Source organism: Seriola lalandi, unplaced genomic scaffold (genome assembly GCF_002814215.2).
Source record: "Seriola lalandi dorsalis isolate HSWRI2012SDOR001 ecotype SW California unplaced genomic scaffold, Sedor1 jcf7180002054566, whole genome shotgun sequence".
NCBI lineage: Eukaryota > Metazoa > Chordata > Actinopteri > Carangiformes > Carangidae > Seriola > Seriola lalandi.
This window is the reverse complement of record NW_019525119.1, coordinates 247,632-268,506: the sequence shown is the minus strand read 5'-3', so window position 1 is coordinate 268,506 and position 20,875 is coordinate 247,632. Positions and strand designations below refer to the sequence as shown.

The window sequence follows — 20,875 nt, the reverse complement described above, 5'->3', positions numbered from 1 at the left end:
AATTTGGGGGGAAAAAAACAAATATTTGTTCTGTAAAAAATCAGTTTGAATTCAAATTTCACAGTATAAACACAACAGAGTGTACCATATACTTAAAATGTCAATCTGTCTGACCTGTTGTGTTGTCCTGTCAGGTAACTAGGCTGTTGTTGTTCTATATGCTAACATAAGATGAAGAAGAGTAGTTCTGTGCTGAATGGATAATAATGAGACCAAAAACAATCTGAGAGGTCATGGAAGGAAACATTTTGCATTCAACACCACAGATGAAAAGAAATCATGATTAAAAACAGTAACGTTAGCTTGTCACTCAAGCGAGGCAGTGAGTATGAACATCCAAATTAATTCAAATAAACTATGTGTGATTGTTTTTTTTAAAGGTGACAGTGTGATCAGTAGGATATCCGTCCCCTCAGAAAATGTGTGGATCATGACTTCTTCTGTTTATTTTTACATACTTTCACATTGTCATTCACCCAGCTATTGTCTTACCCACTTGTTCCTATTTAGGGAGCTGGATGTGCTGGACCTATTCCCAGCATACATTGGGTGGGAGCCAGGGAAACACCCTGAACTGGCAAACAGTCCATCACAGCAGTTCAGATTTTATTAACGTCCAGTTATCTGAGGTGGAACCCTCTTCAGATTTAGAGTTTGTGTGTTGCTTTTGTTCTCTCCGAAGATGAAATTGTGCAAACAGCTGATGCCTCTTTTCCTACTTTGCCAAGATATTCAGCGCAGAGTTGTCCATCTTGTAGGATTGCATGGCCAGAGGCATTGTCATGGAACCAACTGGCCTCATTGAAGTGACATCGAGTGCTTTGTCAGCTTTGTGTCTCAGGTGCCAACCTGCGCTTCCCAAAATAAACTGTCATGCAATGTGGCAGCACAGAAAAATGTAGAAGGAGCATGTTGGGGCCCTGCGCCCCCCTGAAAGGAAACAAATGTTCCATAACAGAAATGTATTGTGGTTTTGGACACCATCCCAGCGCCGACACCAGCGACATGGTGGGGAACTTAAAGCGTGGTGTGTGATCGTCTGCAGCCTCAGCAGGGGTCACAGCAGGTGGGATCAGACACAAAACCTGGAGTTTCTCTGCATTGGCGTAGTCTTTTATTTATTTTTTTAAGTGATTTTACTTCACTGTGGACCTGTAAGATGTTGACAGCTCTTTGTTATTTGCAGACATCCTCCTCCAGAAATAGCTTATGCTCACTGTAGTTAGCTCCTCTTCCTGTTTTATAAATGGTCTGTCATTTTCTCCCTGCGGTGCAACATTACACCAGGAGAGTAAACAGAGGCTGTGCTCTTGGTTGAAGTCACTTTCAGACTGATGTCAAGGAGGTTGAAATGGGTGAGCATGTGGAAAGTCATATGCAGAGATTCCTCACCGACCTCCAGACTGTAACCACTGGCTGTATCTGCCTTGCTGGATTTGGCCCTGACCGTGTGATTCCTGTTAGATCTCAGGGTGGCCTGTGTGCTCTATAGCTGCCATGACATTTTTATGACTAGTGGACTGAAGTAAAGGTGGGATTCACAAAGGCTTCAAATGGAAGTTCAGTCCTCACCTCCATAATGAGGAACCAGTAGCTAATCATGCAGACAAAGGGAAGGATTCTGTAGCCTGACATCAAGAGAGGTATAATGATGTTTCACTAAACATGGAGTGCAGAGCCAGGGTTGTGATTTGAACAGTGTTTGAGCCAGGATTGTCTAGGGGGTGGTGAAATGGGCCCATTAATACTTTTCCAATGGGTCACTGCTCTGTCTGAGTTGGAAAATAAACAAAAAAAGTTTGTACTGATTGCACATCCAACAAATAGTAAAATGACATAAAATGACATCAGACATAATACGTGAGACATAGAAGAGTGTTTTGTTTTTGATGAGAATTTTTGAGAAATGATTAAAATCATAAAGAAGAAACAGATCAAAGAAGGTACATCCCTTTTCACCATGCAGGGCTGCGCCACTGACAAATACTTCAATCAGTGTTTTTGCTTGAAGTCAACTTCAAAGAGCTCGAGAATTCACCTGTATCTAGAAAACCAGACCAGCTACCATAATTCACATTTAGCGATAATAGCTACATTACTGTGATACTTCATTTTTTTAATCATCGTCGTTATGTTGAAAAGTGGAATCATACTGGTGGCTGCTATGTAAGTCATGTCTGAAAATTGAAAAACATATCATCTAAATTAACATCCATTAACATCCTTTTGGCAGCTCCCAATCTCGCCGTATAGCTGCTGTGCTAACTAGGCTAACATTATCATTTCACCATCAGGACGCTGTTCAACCCTTAATGTCCTGAGTAATTACACACTGATTGTGTGCTTAAACGTGTAACTGAGGGATTCTGACTGTTACTTACTAGTATTAGTTGCTGGTCTCGATTGCTATGTAGCTGCAACAAAATGAAATCCTTTATTCACTCTAATATAATCAATTTGTCTTATTTTGTAAGAGCTACACACTGTTTTCTGAGTTTGATTAGTAACAAACTGCTATAAATATGTTGCACAAGAAAAGGAGCTAATTTCTATATCTATCTATATATCTACCTTATGTGACTACAGGTTCTGCTCTGGGGCTGGAGTATAAGCTGTTTGACTGTGTGAATGCAATATAACTCACAAAATAAATGTTGATACAGCTCATATTTTCTTAAAATGAGAAGCCTGTAAGCAATGTTGATCCCACCTTTGATGGGCACAGGGAGGTTAAAGGGGGTCATTCTCACAATGGCATGCTTTGGATCACACCCTGCAGTACCAGCACTGATGGAACAGTAGACAAATAAAGCAGTTGAAAAATTTATTTCAATGAAGCATTCAGTCATTGATCAGCCAAAATTACCAGACAGCGTCTCAAATGTGAGGATTTGCTGCTTTTCCCTGTTTGATAAAACTGTAAAGTGAACATGTTCGGGTTTTGAGCAGTTGTCCAGACAAGATAAACAATTTAAAAGCATCACTGTGGGCTCTAGGAAATTGTGATGGGCACTTTTAACTATTTTTGGACACTTTTATAGATGAATCAATTAATCAGGTAACCAAAAAAAAAAAAAAAATGGGGAGATTAATAGACAATAGTTGCAGCTCTAAAAGCCAGTTGGCCATCCTGTCATTGCTATTGCTGCTGATAAATTCACAGTGCTCCTGCCTCTGCTGTAAAGAGATTGTGTTGATAAGTTAATATTCCGACAACAGAGATGAGATAAAGAGGTTTTAGGAGTTTGGAGGATAGCGTAACCTTGATAAAACGCTCATCTCAGTGACATTGATTTTCACCATCCATCTTCATCTGATATGAAGTATGCAAATGGTGGCATCGGCTGGGAGTGGAGTACAGTGCTGTTAAATGGGCCATTTCAAATGTTCTTTGTACCATGCTGACTTCCAAAAAATTCACTGTCAGCCCGCTCGGCACATGTTGAAGTCTTTTTTGGAGGCACTTTTCCACCTTTATCTTATGTCTCCTATTTCTTCCACTTCTATCCACCCTCTCTTCCCCTTCTTTTTCCTCCCTTCTCCAGCCTTTAACTTCCCTCTCCTTGTGTGCCATACAAATTAGGTATATACTGACAGTGTCAGAGCGGCTACTCATGAAATATTAACAGCTTGTAGAGAATTTTACATTGCCACATTTCTCTTCATTTTTAACTATGTCAGCACAGGCTGTGGAACATTTATTTGTGTGAGTTCAGCAAGGCTATTACCCTACCAGCTATTTTCATGTTTTAGATGATATCCATCAACCCTCTCTCCACATGCATGTAGTCTACCTCACCTCAGATATCCTCTCCTGGCAATATTCAGGTGTGTGTATTTGTACCTACCACATCCTGGATACAAGATCCTGGATGTAACGAGGTGTTTATTGTCATATGAAGCTGGTAATTATCCCTTTTTAAGACACGACCAAACACTTTGCATTAAGCAACATATTGATAGTTGTTAATGCCTGCATGAAAGGTAAAAAGCTGAGCTGACCGTGATATATAAATAAATGCAGTTAGGAGTTGCCTAAGATCAGTATTGTTGAACATAAATGAGAATCTGTGAGAGGCGTCACGCTTCTCTCGTTTGTCTTTTAGAAGGTTGATTTTGCTTTTATTTATTTTTTATCTGATCTCCAAGCGCACTCGGCTCAGTGGGCGGGGATGGCCTCTGTCTTTCTGCTTTTATGTTGGATGGCCCCTGTAAAGATGGAGCTGTCAATCATCTGCAGACTTCCCGAGCCCTGAAAGGCAGCATCAGTTCTCAGCGAGGGACTGGAACAATGACTTTTGTTGTCACACATGTGCATTTCTGTGGAGCAGTCTGTGGACAGTGTGTTACCCTTTAATTAAATTCATCCTTTCAGGCTGAATGACGCTGAAGGGAGCCAAACAGATGACGGTTCAAATAATTGATTTGGGTTAAATGCTTCAAATAATTTCAGTTTATTACAACTCGGATTTTTTACCTCATAGATTTACGCATCATTTCCATCAGCTATAGCATTAAGCTCACCAAAATAATTGCTCAGACCAGACCAATTGGAGGTAAAATGGAAGTCAACGCACCTGAAATGTTGCGAATAATTCGTCATTGCACAGGAAAACTGTGAATGCACAACTGCTGTCAACAGTTTTTACTAACCGGGGGGGGGCGGTTTGTCTTAAACTACCAGGTTTCTTTTTAGTGATGTTGCCACATCAAGAATTGTCAGCCACTAACTAAGGAATAATGGCATAAACTATGAAAATGAAAGATTGAAATGAACTGCAATTAGCTTCAAACCATAAATAAAAACAAATTTCACCTGCATGCTTATTTGAATTTTGGATATGGATAAAAATAATGAGACAGAAAATGTCTTTTTTTTGGCTAATCCCACAAATTAAGGGCCTGTGAAATCCAGGTTCTTCATCTCATTGCTGTAGAAATCATATAAGAATTGGATATTGCCATAAAGCAGCTCTGCTCATTTATTTGCAGCATTGCCCCCAATGGTCCAATATACTAGTTCCCAGCTTGGGGCTGGAGTCACAAGATAAATCAGTGGTCTAAGCACTGTTATTAGACTATTGGTTTAAATGGTATACAGCACAATCTGTGACAGTTGACAAATTTGTATCATCTGGTTGTACTGTATAAATCGGTATATTGCCCAGTCCTATCCTGAAACGTGGTAAATCAGCTCACTAACAGTCATGAAGATGCAGGTGTAAATATTCTTTCTCTGATTGCTTTGTTGCTGTAAAAAAATAAATGGGGGGAAATTAGTTAATGAGGTGTATCCTCCTCTCTTATCATATGTGGCTGGGGCTTCCTCTCCTCTTGACTAATGATGATGTGTGGCACAGGTAGCTGTCAGCGAGGCATGATTAATTAAAAGGAAAACTAGGCCAATTTGTCATATTGTTCTAACTGTGGTCAGAGAGCAAGTCGAGTTGCTCTGCCCATGCCTCCACACCCTCCACTGTACGTAGACATCCATAACATGTTGGGCTCTGCAGCTATTTGTGAGAAGTCTCATCAGCTCTGGGGGAGTTTTAATCAGTGTCTCCTTTCTCAGACTGTCTCAACACAGACCCGATAACAATTAGGAGGCGTCTGCTTTGGAATGGGGCTCAGAAATATGAGCGTGCCAAGCAAGGTTGACATAATGAACAGATTCAGCGCAGAGGAGAGCACTCTGCTGTGTCTGCTGAGTTTGAAGTCTTAGGCAAGCACGGTGTCTTTTGCCACTAACATACAGTTAAAGCTGCATTTGATTTTCTGTGTTTGTGTTTTGGAGGTCCATCCATGCAACAGTGATTAGCATTGTTGAGAGGCCAGTGGCTCACAGCGTTGCTTTCAGTGCACACTGACTGAGGCTTCTCAGCTGCCAGCTGCAGGTCTCACTGCAGGCCCACTGAAGAGAGCAGAAGTCTTGTTTGCGTTGGACTGCAGCGTTGCTCCCAGCGTGCAGCCTGGCCCTTGTCAGCGGCCCTGTCATATCTGTCTCGGGCCTGTCCCGACAGCCAACCCGGACTACCCCACGTCACAAAGGCGGGCTCGTCCTAGGAGAGACAGGTGTCAGCAACCCACTGCCCCCCTCTCCCCCCCTCTCTCGTTCAGGCAGATGCCTGCTGCGATGGGGCCACATATTTGAAACTGAGCAACTTGGAAAGAAGGGTCATCTCTGCCACCCATTCTCGGCCGCCATATCACAAGAGACTGGAGCTTCATCAGCGTGTGAGAGCACTCATGTCAGATATGGAGCTTCCACCAGAGGAGACTGTCCCAGTCCAAGAGCATTACAGACAGGGGCTGCGTCCTGACTGACTGACACACTGACTGACAGCTTTATTGTGTCCTTTGAGGAGCAGGGATGAAAGGCTCTCATGAAGAGGCCTTACAAACACAGACCATACTCAGTCGTGCTCGGGAAGAGTTACTTGTTCTTTTGTATGCATTGTTGTTTCTTTGTATAGAGTCCACGTCTTTTAGCTGACAACACTCTTTTTCTAATTGTACAAAAGCAGCCATGAAGGGATCTGACTCATTATATTCTGGCTGTAAATCGTCAGCCCCAAGGACTCAGGCATCAGGAATTTCATGAGGATGTTAGCTTGTTTTCCTGTGTAACTCCTCTGAAAATTCAGCTCTTATTCAAGACAGATGCAGGGTAATGGTACTAGACTTCCTTCTACTGGCTTTTTTTTCATATGGCAAGGGATACTCACACTGCGCCAAGCTACAGTATGAGAGCAACCATGATCATTCAAACCATGCTTCCGTCTTCTTCTTTTACAATTCATCAGTTACACTTAAAACTGACTCAAATAAAAATCAAAGAAAAAGCTGAACCTCAAATGTGCCATTAATGTCCATATTTTGCTGTGTAGCCCATTTTTTATTGAACCATGGAATGGCAAAACAAAGGGCCACTAATCTCAGTTACAAGTATAGTACATTACATTTCCTAAAGCTGCTTCACAATAAAAGTCTCCCATGAAAATACTGGTGAATGCTAAAACATGTTGTAACAGTAGCACACGCTATGGCTGTCACAATATCAGATTTTCACTGCACAATTATTATGGCCAAAATGAACAATTCATAATAATGATATTATTACAATATCTTTAGAACATTTGAATGAATAAATAAATGTAAAGCTATCAGTTAAATTCATCTTTAACTTCAATTAGAGTGAAATATGAGTGTATGGAGGTGAAGCCAGAGTCTGTAACCATAACTGTACGAAGGCACACAAAAAGAATAATTGCACTGAATGGATAGTGAAAAGGCAATGAAATGAACTGATAAAGAAAAGATCCTCAAGGCCTAATGTCTGCTATCACGATATTTTATATGTCTGTTATTAACACAATCACAATACCAATATTTATTTTTTCAGATATCACAGTTATCATCAGCACCTGTATGTCACGACACAAGCAGAGAAGATTCATAAAGTTAATGAACTGAGTAATCTCAAATTACTCTATCTAAAGTGTTATAACACTAGTTGACATTAGCAAGCACTGGTCATACCAGGCCAAGTAAGTCTATAGTGTTAGTGTGTTAATCTAGGCAAAGGTCTGTTTTCTTACTGAGAGCCCTAAGGCTGATGTCTGGTAGATATGCATATAGGATATATGCAGGAACGTAGTAGTGGCACAAAAATACAAAGCACAGATTATAGATATGGTTACAAGTTAAAAAAGTGCTGTTAGCTGCACCTAGCTACACATAGCGATGCATTTCAAAATGGTGCTGCGTCTCTAGCGAAGAGACAGAGGGAGAGCAAGAGAGAGATGCTCAAGTTGCATCAGTTTAGAAGCAAATTTATCCATATTCTGCTGCTGTTCTACCTGCCAGTGCATGACATTTTTATTCAAAGAAATGACATGAAATAGTGAAAGCCAAATGACTAATGTACCCTTTTCCCTCTCTCCTGTCCCCGTGTCTTCATACTCTGTGGCTAGCATCGCTATTTTCTCCTGTGTTATTTTTGTAGTCATCTAAATTGATTCACGGTGAAGCCAGACAAAGATTGCTGTATATTTAATGTCTTTCAGCAGCCACATTAAGAGTGCAGTTTGTATGGAGGGGGGGAGCTGTGACATTAATAATTTAATTGCAGTCATGTATCTGAATGCTGCAGGAGCGCCAAGTGATGGATATTTTTAATGATATGAAGAGTGAAGCCCAGAAAGATCAATGCCCATGCACACACACACACACACACACACACACACACACACACACACACACACACACACACACACACACACAATGTCTGTCAGTGTGAATCTAAGGGCCTGGTGAGGATGATTGTGCTCCCACACTAATATTGTTTTGGTCCATAAGCCGTCTGGTCTGATCTTACAGGCTGAAGGTCTCTGGCCCAAATGACTCTGTCCCCTTTGCTGGTGCTGTCAGAACTGACAGTCCTCATGTTTATTTCATTTTGCGTCTGGGCTGTCTCGTTTCCCTATCCTCCAATGTCATTAACGCTCCGAGCCAGGACCCTGCAGTGGCGCGGCTAATGAATTCCTCTGCGGCTCCTCACTCCCCACCTAGTTACCCCAGCTCAAGGTGTCAAATTAAAACAGCCTGGGAAAAGAGAGAGGAGCTGCTCTTGTATATATGTGTGTATGTCCCCCCCCCGTTGCATTATTTATTGTGTTTGGAACAGTGATTTGTTTTAAGCGGCGAGTGTTGATTTCCTGACCATTGTGAACAAATTAACAAAATGAACTTTTAATCTTCCACTTAAAAAAAAATTTGTCAACAACAAAACACCTCTCTGCTGTTGAAATGAGTTTGATCCTGTGATACAAGAGCTGCTTTCTGATGTTGATACGCCGCTTTAACCTTCCCTTTGGTTTATGATGTGTGATTATCTTCACTTGATGAAGAATTGTTACTTTTAACATTTGGGATCTCGGGATAATTTGGGGAATGATATCAGCAGCGGTGAGGATGCCTGGGTGACTGCTAATTGTGCTTATTTAGTTGTCATTGTGATTAGCGTAACGAGGCCAGACGCGTTATTGAGCTGTGAGGCTGCAGTGGGAGAGCAGATTTCTTACATTCACCCCACACTGATGGAGCCTGTACAAGGAGTATTTGAAGTTAATGGGAAAATGTATCTATCGGAATGTGATCGTGTTTACATTAAAACACAACACAGTCAGCATGCTTTTGTTGAAATAGCACTTGCACCAATCCTTTTGCTCTACTTAATGATACATGGTGTGTTTCAGGGTTATGTGAGGCCAGTGCTGTGTTGTACAGTATACGTCCACTTACCAGCGGAGCACCTTCAGAGGTGACCACCGTGCTGCTGCTGGAGTGTCAGAGAAACAGGCCTCCCTGTGTGGCTCACTCTCTTTCTCTGACAGCACCGGAAGATGGAAAATGGTGTCAATCAATTCATCAGAGCAACACGGGTGGCTGTGCAGCGAGAGAGCTGGGGGCGTGGTAATGGCAGCATGCAGGAGGAGCGCAGCACATGATTATAGCTTTCTGCTGCAACTATTTCCCCTTACTGCTGTAGCTGATGCTGCAGTGCCTTAATGGACTGACTGACTGTACACCCGTCAGTCCACATCCACAAAAGAGTCCTGTGGAGTTTCCTTAGGGGGCCGCAATGGCACTCTTATGTCTTATGTGAGTGTCTGAAGGGCCGCCCTCCCCAGCATCTCTGCAGGCTCCACAGTCGCCGCCGTGTTTTGGACCACCTTGGCACTCAGAAGTCCACGGCTTGTTAGACTGAAAGAATGTGCTGCGTTAATTAAAGATGTGTAAATATGCTTGAATGGGCCGCATTTTCACATTAGGAGAGATTTGCAGAATCGGCGCTGTAATATATTTTAATTAAGAATTAATTAAAAAATAATGGGGATTTTATTTTGCCTGGCAGACTAGGTTTGGACATGATTCTGGCGTCTGCTGTGAGCTCATCAGTGGAATATTGAGCACCTCGCCTGCTTCTCAGGAGCAAGGGAGACTCTCAAGGTCTCCTGAAAACAAAAGCGCTGCCCTCTCCTCTTTGGAAAAAAAAGAAAAGAAAAAGAAAACAGACATTTACTGTGAGAGGGAGTGGCCAGTGCGTTGGCTTAATTAAATTTTTTTCAACCCCCCTCCTTCTTATCCTCACCCTCACTCATCCTCTTCTCTCTTTTTCGGCTGGCAGAGCAGCAGAGTGGCTCTGAGACACGGAACACTAGTTGTGCTGGCAATTATGTTAATGGGATGCTATTAGGCCATGATTCCGTATGAGCGATCGGGGAGAAGAAGAGCCCCGGCGGCAGAAAATGATAACGGAGCGTGCGCCTCGTTGATACCGCTCCAGCAGGATCATTTGCATAATGAACCCTCCCCACTAACGAGGGGTGTGGCCTCGACACTGAGCTACTTAGGAAGCTCAGGAGTCGCAGCGTGAGGCGAGCCGACAGTGAAAGCACAATGTGACAAAAAGATTCATGGACTTCACTAGTCATTGCAAAAGCCATTTTGGCACGAATGTAACTGTAGCATGCAAATTCCTCAGTTGGTTCCTTTGCAAACTCAGTTTACAGGTTCTGCTGTATGTGTTTCCTTCTGCAGAGAGACATGACAATGCAGTTTCTCTGTAGTGTACTCTTATCTTGAAAAATGAATGAGGAAATCTCCATATTCCTGGTTCCTTGGTCTAATTTAGTCATGAATCGTGGACTGGTTGAAATCAAAGGTGTTTATGCACATATAGCATATTGTTATTCCTGGCAGCGACTTTCTAAAATGTCTTCGGCTTCCATAAATAGTTACATATCAAATATTCGTTATGCCGCCATTGTCATTTTATTCTTTTTTTTTTTTCCTAACTTTGAACCTTTCTGTTCAGAGTCAACATTTTGCATTTCATGCACAGCCCAAACACACACACACACACACACACATACTGACACAGTGTAGAATTTTTGGCTGTATGATTCACTAAGCATTAAGAAGGAAACTACCTTGGGGCACCAAAGCCCTGTGGATTCCCTCAGCGGCTGAAATAAAACAAGCAGGGACTGCTCCACTACATTTGCTAAACATATGCGGTTATAGTCGCCTCTTTGCTTTATTTATACAGCTGAGGTTATGCACCGATGCTATTGATCCCAATCCTAACAATTTATTATTAATTTGGTTGCACAGTGCAGCATCTTTATTTATGCATCGCTCCTCTCTCTTGATGTCTTGATGTATTATTTGTGTGTCCACACAGCGTGTGTATTTTCCTACAGCACGGCCTGTCGTCTTCAGACACAGCCTCAGGATTTGATCAGAATGATCTCGAGGCCCAGGGGAAGACATTAAACACCCAGAATGCCCCTCAGGCTGCTCTCCCCTCCTCTCTTTCTCAACCTTTCATTCTCCCTTAATGAGAACTCCTCCTAATTATTTCAGTGGCTGGAGCGTGGGGACACAGCCAGAGTTAGATCCCCTGTGCTCGGACGTGACTGCTATGCTGATGAAGGCAGGGGATCAATAATTTAGGCCCTAGCCTTAATGGCGGGGTGAGGAGAAAGTGATACATCTGAGTCAGAGATTACATTTTAAAGGCACAGCCTGAGCTCCAGCCGGGCTGCCGGAGTAAACTAGAAACCCGTGAATGAGCTTGCTGTAAACAGCTGACACGTTTATGTTTACTGGAATCCTTATCGCTCTTCCTCTTAAGCTAAGTCTGTGTAAGTGCTTGTTTACCTAGCTTTGTATATCCCGCATTCAATTATTGCAGTCTGCAGAGTCACTCTGAAAATGTCTCGCTTGCCAAATGATTTGCATTTGAAGTACTTGGGAATATAATTGATTTAGAAGCATGAATATTGATAGTATCTTATCAGCTTGGTGCCCATCCCTCAAACCACTCTGCGGAGAATAATGGTCCTCTGAGCATTTTTCTGGTCATCTTGCTTTAGCGAATGCACACATAATCTTTAAGTGTACAGAGCCTCGGCTCCATGAAGCCCTTCCATCTCCCTCTGGGGAGGCATCCATGCATCTTTTAAGGACTCTTCACATCAAGAAGGCATGAGCAGAGTACCCTGCAGTTTCTCCCTCAATTATTAAAGCTAGGATTTTGATGCTTTGTTTTAACATAGCCTTGGAAGAGGAGAGAAGGAAGCCACATGCAGAGGACAGTAGCCTAGCCAAGCTTCATATCCCTCCCCTGAAGGAAGAGAAAGATGGTGACAATTTTCTACGGCAATTTATTAGAAGATTCTTCTTTTTTTTAAATGGAAACTTGGAGGAGGTTTTGAAACATTCATATGGATTTCATATTGAAGACATTCCCTCTTCAAACAGAATGATTCACTGTGGGTTGCATTACAGTTTTCCAGCACTGCATACACTGTCACTGTGTGATAGAAAAAAGGCCTGCGTCCAATTATAACAGGAGACACATTTGCTCACAATGTTTCCTTTGATTGATGTGTGAGGGCTGTGGTCGGAGCTCTAATGAAGTCCAAATGGCTCGGATTGAAACGTTACTTATTGACTCAGCCTGACAAACAATAACATCAACAACAGCCATTGGTGTCCTCGGCGCTGGTTGCCATAGAAGTGGAAGAAATGAGTGATGAATCAACTTAACACGAGACAGGATCTCACGTTCTTCTTATCATCACTCGTAATGTAAGAAGATTTAGTTATTGTTTACAGGCTCAGGGTGCAGAGTCCCACTTGGCCTTGATTGGATGTCATTGTTTATTTTTTCATTTAAGTGCCAAGGAAGTTATTCAAACTCCACAAATTGTTTGGCTGATGGCAATGGCACTCCATGTAAACTCCATCCATTGTCTCTGTGAATTGTAGCTGCCTTTAACTCTGATTAAATATTGATATCCATGTAAACACTCGTGCCATATTGAGTACTTTATTCAGAGCCACAGTCTCTCTCCGCAGTGTGGAATGACCCGCTTGAGAAATAGGCCCATTGTTTCTGGGATCACTATTGATTTATGGTGACAAAATAAAGTGTTTTGACACCGAGCTGAAATTAAGGCCCAACCGATTTCCGACTAAGGTGTCAGTGAATTTGAATAAATTCCTCTGTGAGTGCGAGCTAACACGTATGTCCTCAGTTTGCGGCACATGTGAAGCTGCTGTGAACAGCAACTGCTGTCGCAGTAATTTAATATTGTCTTCCACGAACATAAATATTCTCTGGTTGGGAAAAGACAGAGGATTAGTGTGGCCTAATTGATAATTGACAAGATTTATTCACCATCCACCATCAATCAACACAACATTCTTTACAGTGGTTTGTTACATGAAAGCCAATTGTGTCTTTGATTGTTTGATTTGATTGTTTGAAGTGCGGGCCAGAGTGTGCCCCACATGCTTGTGAATAGTGATGTGGACCATACTATCTGTGTTTTCATTTGTGATCCTTTTTGTTACAGTCAGCTCTTGTGGAAAACAGTGAATTATTTTAATTATTATCAAATGCAGACAGAACTAGCCTTCTGTGTAGACACAGTGCAAGATATTGTGAACAAAGCCCCACATGTCCTTCTCAGATCAATGTCACATTGAAATCCTTCCAGTGGGTCAAAGAACAGTAGACCCTTTTCTTTATTGTTGTTAAGCTACTGTTGAAAATGCAACACTTCCTGCTCGGATGCTTCACATTAAAAGAAAAAGATTTGAGTTAGTTTCACTTTGCTGTTTTTTCAATTATGGTTAAGCTGCTGTCAATGAAACTTAACATTTTCTGCTCAGATACGTCACATTAAAAGAGTTCCAGCAGCTCAAGGAGCAAAATCCTTCCTCCAGGTAGCATTTAATGTGCAACGTCTGTCAGAGTAGTTGATCAAAAAAACTGCAAAGTAGAGGCAAAGCAAAGACATAATGAGTGAATATACTGCTGATATAAATGGTATGGGATTGTTCATTATTCAGAATTTACTATGTGAGCCATTACATGGGGGGAACTCTATCGCCTGAAACCCCAGTATTTGAATCCCTGCGTTTATGTGAGAATTTACTGTACTCGAGAGAATCTGGGGACAGCATCATCCTCGACTGCGTCTGCAGATTAGCTTGAGGCATGGTGGAGCTCACTACCACCTGCGTCTTTCATCCTACCCTGCAATAGTTGCCACATACTGAGATAATACTACTGTGAGGGGAGACATTTTCTTTCCTCCTTGCTTTCTGTTTTTCTCTCTCCTTTCTCTGAACAATAGATCTCCTGCCAGCAGAGTTTCTTTTTTCTTTTTCCTCAGTGCTTGCCTGATATCTCAGGGTCAATTCAATGGCTGTGTGAAATAGAAACATTATAGACACACAGACATGTGTGCATACAGTATACTGCGATCCGTGTCTGAAATGCCATGCTCTTGGGAGAGGGAAGCTATCCACATATAAGAAATGAATGAGGTAATGTGCTGGGAGGTAATGGGTTTATGCAACATACTGGAACAGAGAAGCTCATTAGGAGACCAGAGCCTTAACCCCAGTGCTGCTTGCCTTTACTCCCTTTGTCATAGCAGACTGGTGGAAGCCAGGGAATTTAGTGCTGGAGGAGGCGAATCCATTTTTGGAGGTGGAATTCAATACTAGGAGTGTCTGCACAGAGGCACAGGTGAGTTACTTTATGTATGAAATGGTCTGTCACCAAGCAGCAAACCTGCCATGTTGTTTCCACTGGCAAAGAAGCACAATCAATATGAAAAGCGCTCAGTATTAATACCATAGAAGTGACCTATATGTCATGTTAAATGTGTAGAAACGTCGAAGGCGGTAGTGATTCAAATCGAAATCCTAAAAACAAGTGTATATGAGGGCTTGGCAGGGAAGTTCAATACTTTTTTTTTACACTGACCAAAACATGTCCAAGAGCAGAGTACCAAGAGCTGGCCTTGAATATCTTGCCTTTTATATTCTTTGATTTTTTTTTGTTTTAAAGTATTTTATTTCCTGCAGGGTTCTTGTACAACTGCTTGTATTTGAGAAGAGCACTGAAGTTGTGCTTGTGTGAGATGATTGGCATCAGCTGTTTCATTCATGCTCCACAATCACTAATGTATTCGCAGCTGTGTGGGTAACATCCAGTCATTCATATAACAGCGCAGCCATTATAACTTATAGAGACATCTCACTGTTATTCAGTGGTATGTGCTGTGTACTTTAGGTTTGCATCTAGCAATTATTTTCATTTCGTTTGGTTTATAAAATGTCACAAACAGTGAAAAATGTCCATCACAATCCCTCCAAGGTGATGGCCTTTTTGTCTGACCATCAGTCCAAAAATCAAAGATATTCAGCAGCAAACCCTCACAATTAAGACTTTGGCTTTCATGTCAATTGATTAATCAGTCATCAGCTTATTGTTTCAGCTTATTGTAATTTGCTTTCATTGCCTGCTTGTGGATGGAGCTGGAAAGGCACCCAATATGTTAACATGTTTGACATACTACTACTACATACTTTGCATATGTTTTGTCCTTCCAGTTTTCTAATTTTATGTTCCGTTTTGTTGTTTTTTTTTCAAGGGATGAATCCTTGTTGTTACTTGAATTCTTTGAGGGTTCTATTTCAGAGCAGAGCTGTAAATGGTTGAACTTTTGTTAAATAAAAAAAATAAATAAAAAAAAAAAAACCATTAAAAAACATGTTTATATTCCTCAAAGGAAGGTATTGAAAAAAACAAAAACACAGGTATTGGCAATTGTATTGCAAAATTTCCCAGGCGTATTGCTAACTGCATCCTTGGATTTATTGTAACTGTAAATTCAACTTCCTCCTCGTCATTTGAGGGAACAAATTCACCCACAACAGAAATATTCTCTCGGCTCTGATGAGGGTTTTGTTGTACAGAAAGTGTTTTGTCGGTCGCTGCACACAACGGCACATCAACTGACTGAAGTGCGCGGCAGCACGTGTGCACTTGACTCTGCGATGGTGTTATAACTCATTGAATAACATGCTTCGATCATGTTTGGTCTGTGTGATTGAGACGTGGTTGGGGGGGTTTGTCTCTCTCTGCAGTGGCAGGATTTTTTTGGCAGGCAGGCAGGCATCACCAGGTTTCTGGCCCGCGTGGAGGCAGAGTTTCCGGTCTATTTCCAGCGCTGCGTGTTCATTCTAGGTGACTGGACTGTGTGTCATTAAAGGCCTGTCCTCTGCCTCTACCCAAGTGTGAAATGCTGCGCCTTGGAGATGCTGGTCTGCTTTTGTTTGTTTGACCAGTTTGTCGCAACTCGGAAATCCACGGCAGAAGGTCAGTGCTGCTTGTAGAGGTCAAGAAAACGCTGTGCTGTTTGAATACAACATTTCTTTGGGGTGTTATTTACTCTTTTTTTTTACACAATCAGAGGGTATCTTGTCATTATGGATCATGTCTGATTTTTGCTTGCCTTTTCACTTAAAGACACATACAAAACTAAATGTATGTGAATGATTTGATTAGAAACTACACAGACTTATTGACTACTGTATGTTGTTTTGTATACAGTTCTCTCATTCTCTGTCAGAAAAGTGAAATGAGCCCATTGGGACATATCCCCATAACAATAAAGTCAGCCAATTATCCCCTTGTTGACAGTTTCCAAACCATTTTATAGTTGATTCAAAGATATAAAACTTTATTGGATAAAAAGATAAGGGACAGAGCAGTGTATGGTTTTCTTGGCTCTGGTTTATACTGTCTATATTATAGGTCCTTCATGACATTTAAAACTTTATTGGACAGGACTTAGAAATCTGGGGGCAGTATATAAAATGAGGAATTTATTAGACTTTGTGCCCTTTTGTGTAGGTTGTGTTTGAAATATTGTATAAGAGACAGATGAGCTCAGCCTGTGTGGCTTTAATGCTGCAGTCAGTCGGTAATGATGTGTAGTAAAGAGCAGGTAACAGATGCTGAGATAAAAGGAACATGATATATCAATATTTAGCATAACAGATGTGATGTGGCATTTTATACTGCCAATAATCCCCAGCTGACCCTGTAAGTCAGTAACAGCGGAGTGATTAGTAAATTTAACTATACAGCAGTGCAGAGCTGGTGTTGATGTTTATTATTTCAGTTTTAACAGACATACAGGATTTTATTTTTATTTCCAGGGTCATCTTCCAACGATACTCTGAGCCAAGATGTACATTTCTCGCACACAGAATGATACGATCTAGACGTGGTTCAGGGAAGGCTATAAAAGCTCCCTGTTAAGCCGGAGACTTTTTTCCTGAGGCAGGTGTGCATCCTCAGCCACGAGAGCAGAATTTAAAAGGAGCCGTGGAGGTAGGCTCTGCGGGGAAACCAAAGTAGGGAGTCAATAAGGCCTGAATCTTTTATGAAGGCAGAGGTATTCAGATCACAGCTCTGCCAACAGAAAGAACAGCCTTCTGCTTATGTGAGGAGACAGAGAGTAGTAGAGGGTCTAAATCTCTCCCAGATTTACCTCAGTCCTCATTAACGCAGGAGCTGCTGCTCGTTACGGCTCGTGCCTCACAGTGGAAGTGTTGAAAGTATAGTTTTCTTACACTGCAATGTCAAAACTGAGCAGCAACGTTGGAATACAAGAAACAGTGTCATAATAATAACCACTGAATGTATTTTTATTTAGTTAGATGTCATGAACAAGTACGATTTTAAGAGGATAGTTCTGCTTTATTACAACTTCAGTGTAAGGTTGGGCAATTTGATGGTATATAGCACCGTGCAACAGTAGAGATGTGCCCACCAGTAGAGATTTGGCATTACCATTTCCTCCGTGGCACCTATCCTTTAGTGTTTTTGCTATATAATCATGTCAGGCAGTGATTAGACTCAGGCTGATATTCAGTAATATCAAATATCGCGATATTTCCCGCCATATTGCGATGTTTTTCATAATACTGAAAGATTGTTTTTCTTTTTTTTTCAGCATTGCAAAACCACTCCTGACCACCAAAAAAAATGAAATAATAATATCATATATCTGGATCGATATATGATCTAGATATATAATATTAACGACATATTACATTTTTAATATCGCCCAAGTCTAGTAGTGATCTCACAAATCCAGCAAATCCAAGTAATGTGATTTGGGCAGCAGGACTCCTGTACATGTTCTCACGTGTTACTAAAAGGGGTGGACAGTATGTTATGTTTTAAAAAAAAAAAAAAAAAAAGTCAATATCTCAATTGGATTTCAATTGGTGGTGATATATACCGTTACCGTGGCACCATTACTGTTTGGCTGCATCGCCAAGTCCTAATTGGGTGGTCATAGTTTTGCCTCTCACTTTTGGGTTTGGCAACGATTACTAATGATTACTTTCATCATGGAATAAACTGCTGATCGTTTTCACAATCATTTAATTGTATGGTCTGTCACATGGCAAATAATTCCCTAAAGCCCAAAGTGACGCCTTGAATTTGCTTGTTTCAATTAACCGATTAACAAAATTCTTTCTGATTCATTTTTTGTCAGTGGACTTATTGATTTATTGACTAATCCTTGCAGCTTCAGATAATACTGAACTCACAGCAACACCAAGTCCAATTGTGGGTTTAGTACACCCAAAATATAGGTGTTAACAGTGTGTTTAAAAACCTGTCTGATGGTGTGGCTGCTTGTTCTTTGCCTGGTTCTAAACGTCCGGTCAAAACTGTGAAAATAAGATTCAAGTGGAAATACATGTGGTTCAGTACTCACTGCTCTTATCAGTGTTGTTTCCAGCAGCAAACATTTGCCACATTTAGCGACATAGTGGAGCATTTAGCAGCTAAAGAGACAGATATTTCCCTCAAGAGAGAGTGGACGTGGAAAGTGTTTGAGAAGTGTTTTTACCACATTAGCCATATCAGCTTTATATGGTGATAATAAGGCATTGTGTGCCGGCCTTATTGGCCAAAATTTCAATTAAAGCAGGTTTAAAGATGTTGAAGTTACAGTCCAATAACAACTAGTTTGAATGAAAACATGAGGTATTCCTTGGCTGTAACTCTGAAATATAAATATAATTGTCCATAATTGCGTCATTCTTTTCGACACATGCACTACACAGCTCCAGCAGGGCTGAAACACGCAGCTCACCCATCATTTCTATCTGCTGTCCTCACTTCACTCAGACTTTTACTGAGTGTGTTGGAGTGTGTGTTTTGTGTTGAAAGACAGAGTGTCTGAGTGGCTCTTGTTTACTAAGTCTGTGTTCGGGGAAGTTTGAGCTTGTTATTGATTAGGGAGACAGAGTGCATCTGAGAACTGATGTTTTGTGAAGCGTCGGCTGAAGAATAGCCCGTGTTGTGTTGAGAACTGAAAATAGCCCATCAGTGCCTAATCACATTAATGCATACTTAACTGCTGCCAAGATCTAATTTAGCATGCCAGAGAAATGCACAAAGACACCAAATGACATCGGATGAAAAGGGAAAATATTAATTTGACTGGGAAACAAATATCCAGCAGGGCTTTAATAGATTCCTGGAAATGTAGAATTGACGCTGCCCTGCTCATTCACGATATCGCCTGAGCGCGCAGGAAGGAGCAGGTGCAGCATTGCAGAAAGGTCGAGGTTGCTCTTTGTGAATGTTGGCCAGCTACAGCGGGGCTGGGAGATGTCCACAATAACAGACCTTTTTTATGTCCTTTTTCTTCCCCAGCGAGGCTCCACTGGCTCTCATTGCAATTAAAACCAAGTGTCCATCAGAGGCTATCTCTGCTCTGTGTGGCCCATATGTTTGGGTGCTGATAGAGCGTGGATTACTCTGTTTGGGACACAGATAACAGGCTGTTTATAACCTTGGCAGAGTCTGGGGCCTAATCTGGCAGGAGCATATTTCCCCTTGCTCCCCGATAAAGGCCTGTTAGCAGCTTTATCACACGGGCAGATAGAAGTCGAGCCAGAGCGAGACGAGCACAGCACTGAGCCCAATCTGGCACCACACACATGGTTCTGCTGCTTTATTTTTAGAAGCCTTGTCCCCCTCCCCCCTTCCCCAAAACACACACACACACACACACACACACACACACACACACACACATTTACACAAACAACCCACTCCTTGTCAGAAAGAGCAATTAATTTCTACATCTGCCTTCTCAGGCAACACAAGGACCAACAAACAAATTAAATGGACAATGCCTCCATTCATCTTTATAGCATTTGGAGTTACATTATGCCTGTGCGTGAGAAAAGAAACACGAGCAGTGAGATGGAGGCCATTCTCTCTTATACATGTCACCATGTTTGGTTCTAGTTTGTTATATATAATGTAGAACCTAAAGGTAATTAGCCTGAGTTAGAAAAAACACAATGTAGCCCAGCTGTTGCTGTGTTTACACGAGCTGTTCTTTTGAATGGGCTTCTCAATTTATTTTCAAAAATAAATACCTGACTAAATAAAAGGAAGGTTTTATAGCGGTTTTCCTGCTTATACCTCTAAGTTGCTCTGGGATACGTGCAGGCCTGATCTTCTATTTTCTGTATCCCCATCTTGATGGCTCTGCGTAGGCACAATTAGAGAGAGCGCTCCTTTCACAGCCAGAGAAAATTGTCGTCCTCTGTAAATTGCTTTTGCCGCAGCTTAAAGAAGATCTCTTGTTACCCTCTCATTCAGTCTTTCTCGCAGCCCACTCTCCCCCTCTTTCAGGAAAATTGCTTTCTCGCAATCAACAGATTGCTTCCTGCACTTAGGGGTAAATACAGGTAGACTAGAGCATTAGCATAACATTATTCAGACAAGTGTCAACCTCTAGGCAGTTAGCGCTGCATCTAAGCTCAGTGTGAGGTGAAATGAAGTGCTACAGAGTTGGAGAGGCTGTTGCTGCTGCTGCTGTTGTGGCAGAGATTTTCAGAGAGGAGCTTGAATTGGCCAAAAGTGCAAGAGTAAGAAAAGATGATGCACTTCAAC

The 20,875-nt window shown here is 41.6% G+C and overlaps 1 protein-coding gene across 3 annotated transcripts in view; it reads left to right on the top strand.

Moving 5' to 3' along the window:
* Positions 1-20,875, top strand: part of pbx1b (pre-B-cell leukemia homeobox 1b) — a 59,483-nt gene that overhangs the window by 9,128 nt on the left and 29,480 nt on the right. The window lies entirely within an intron of this gene.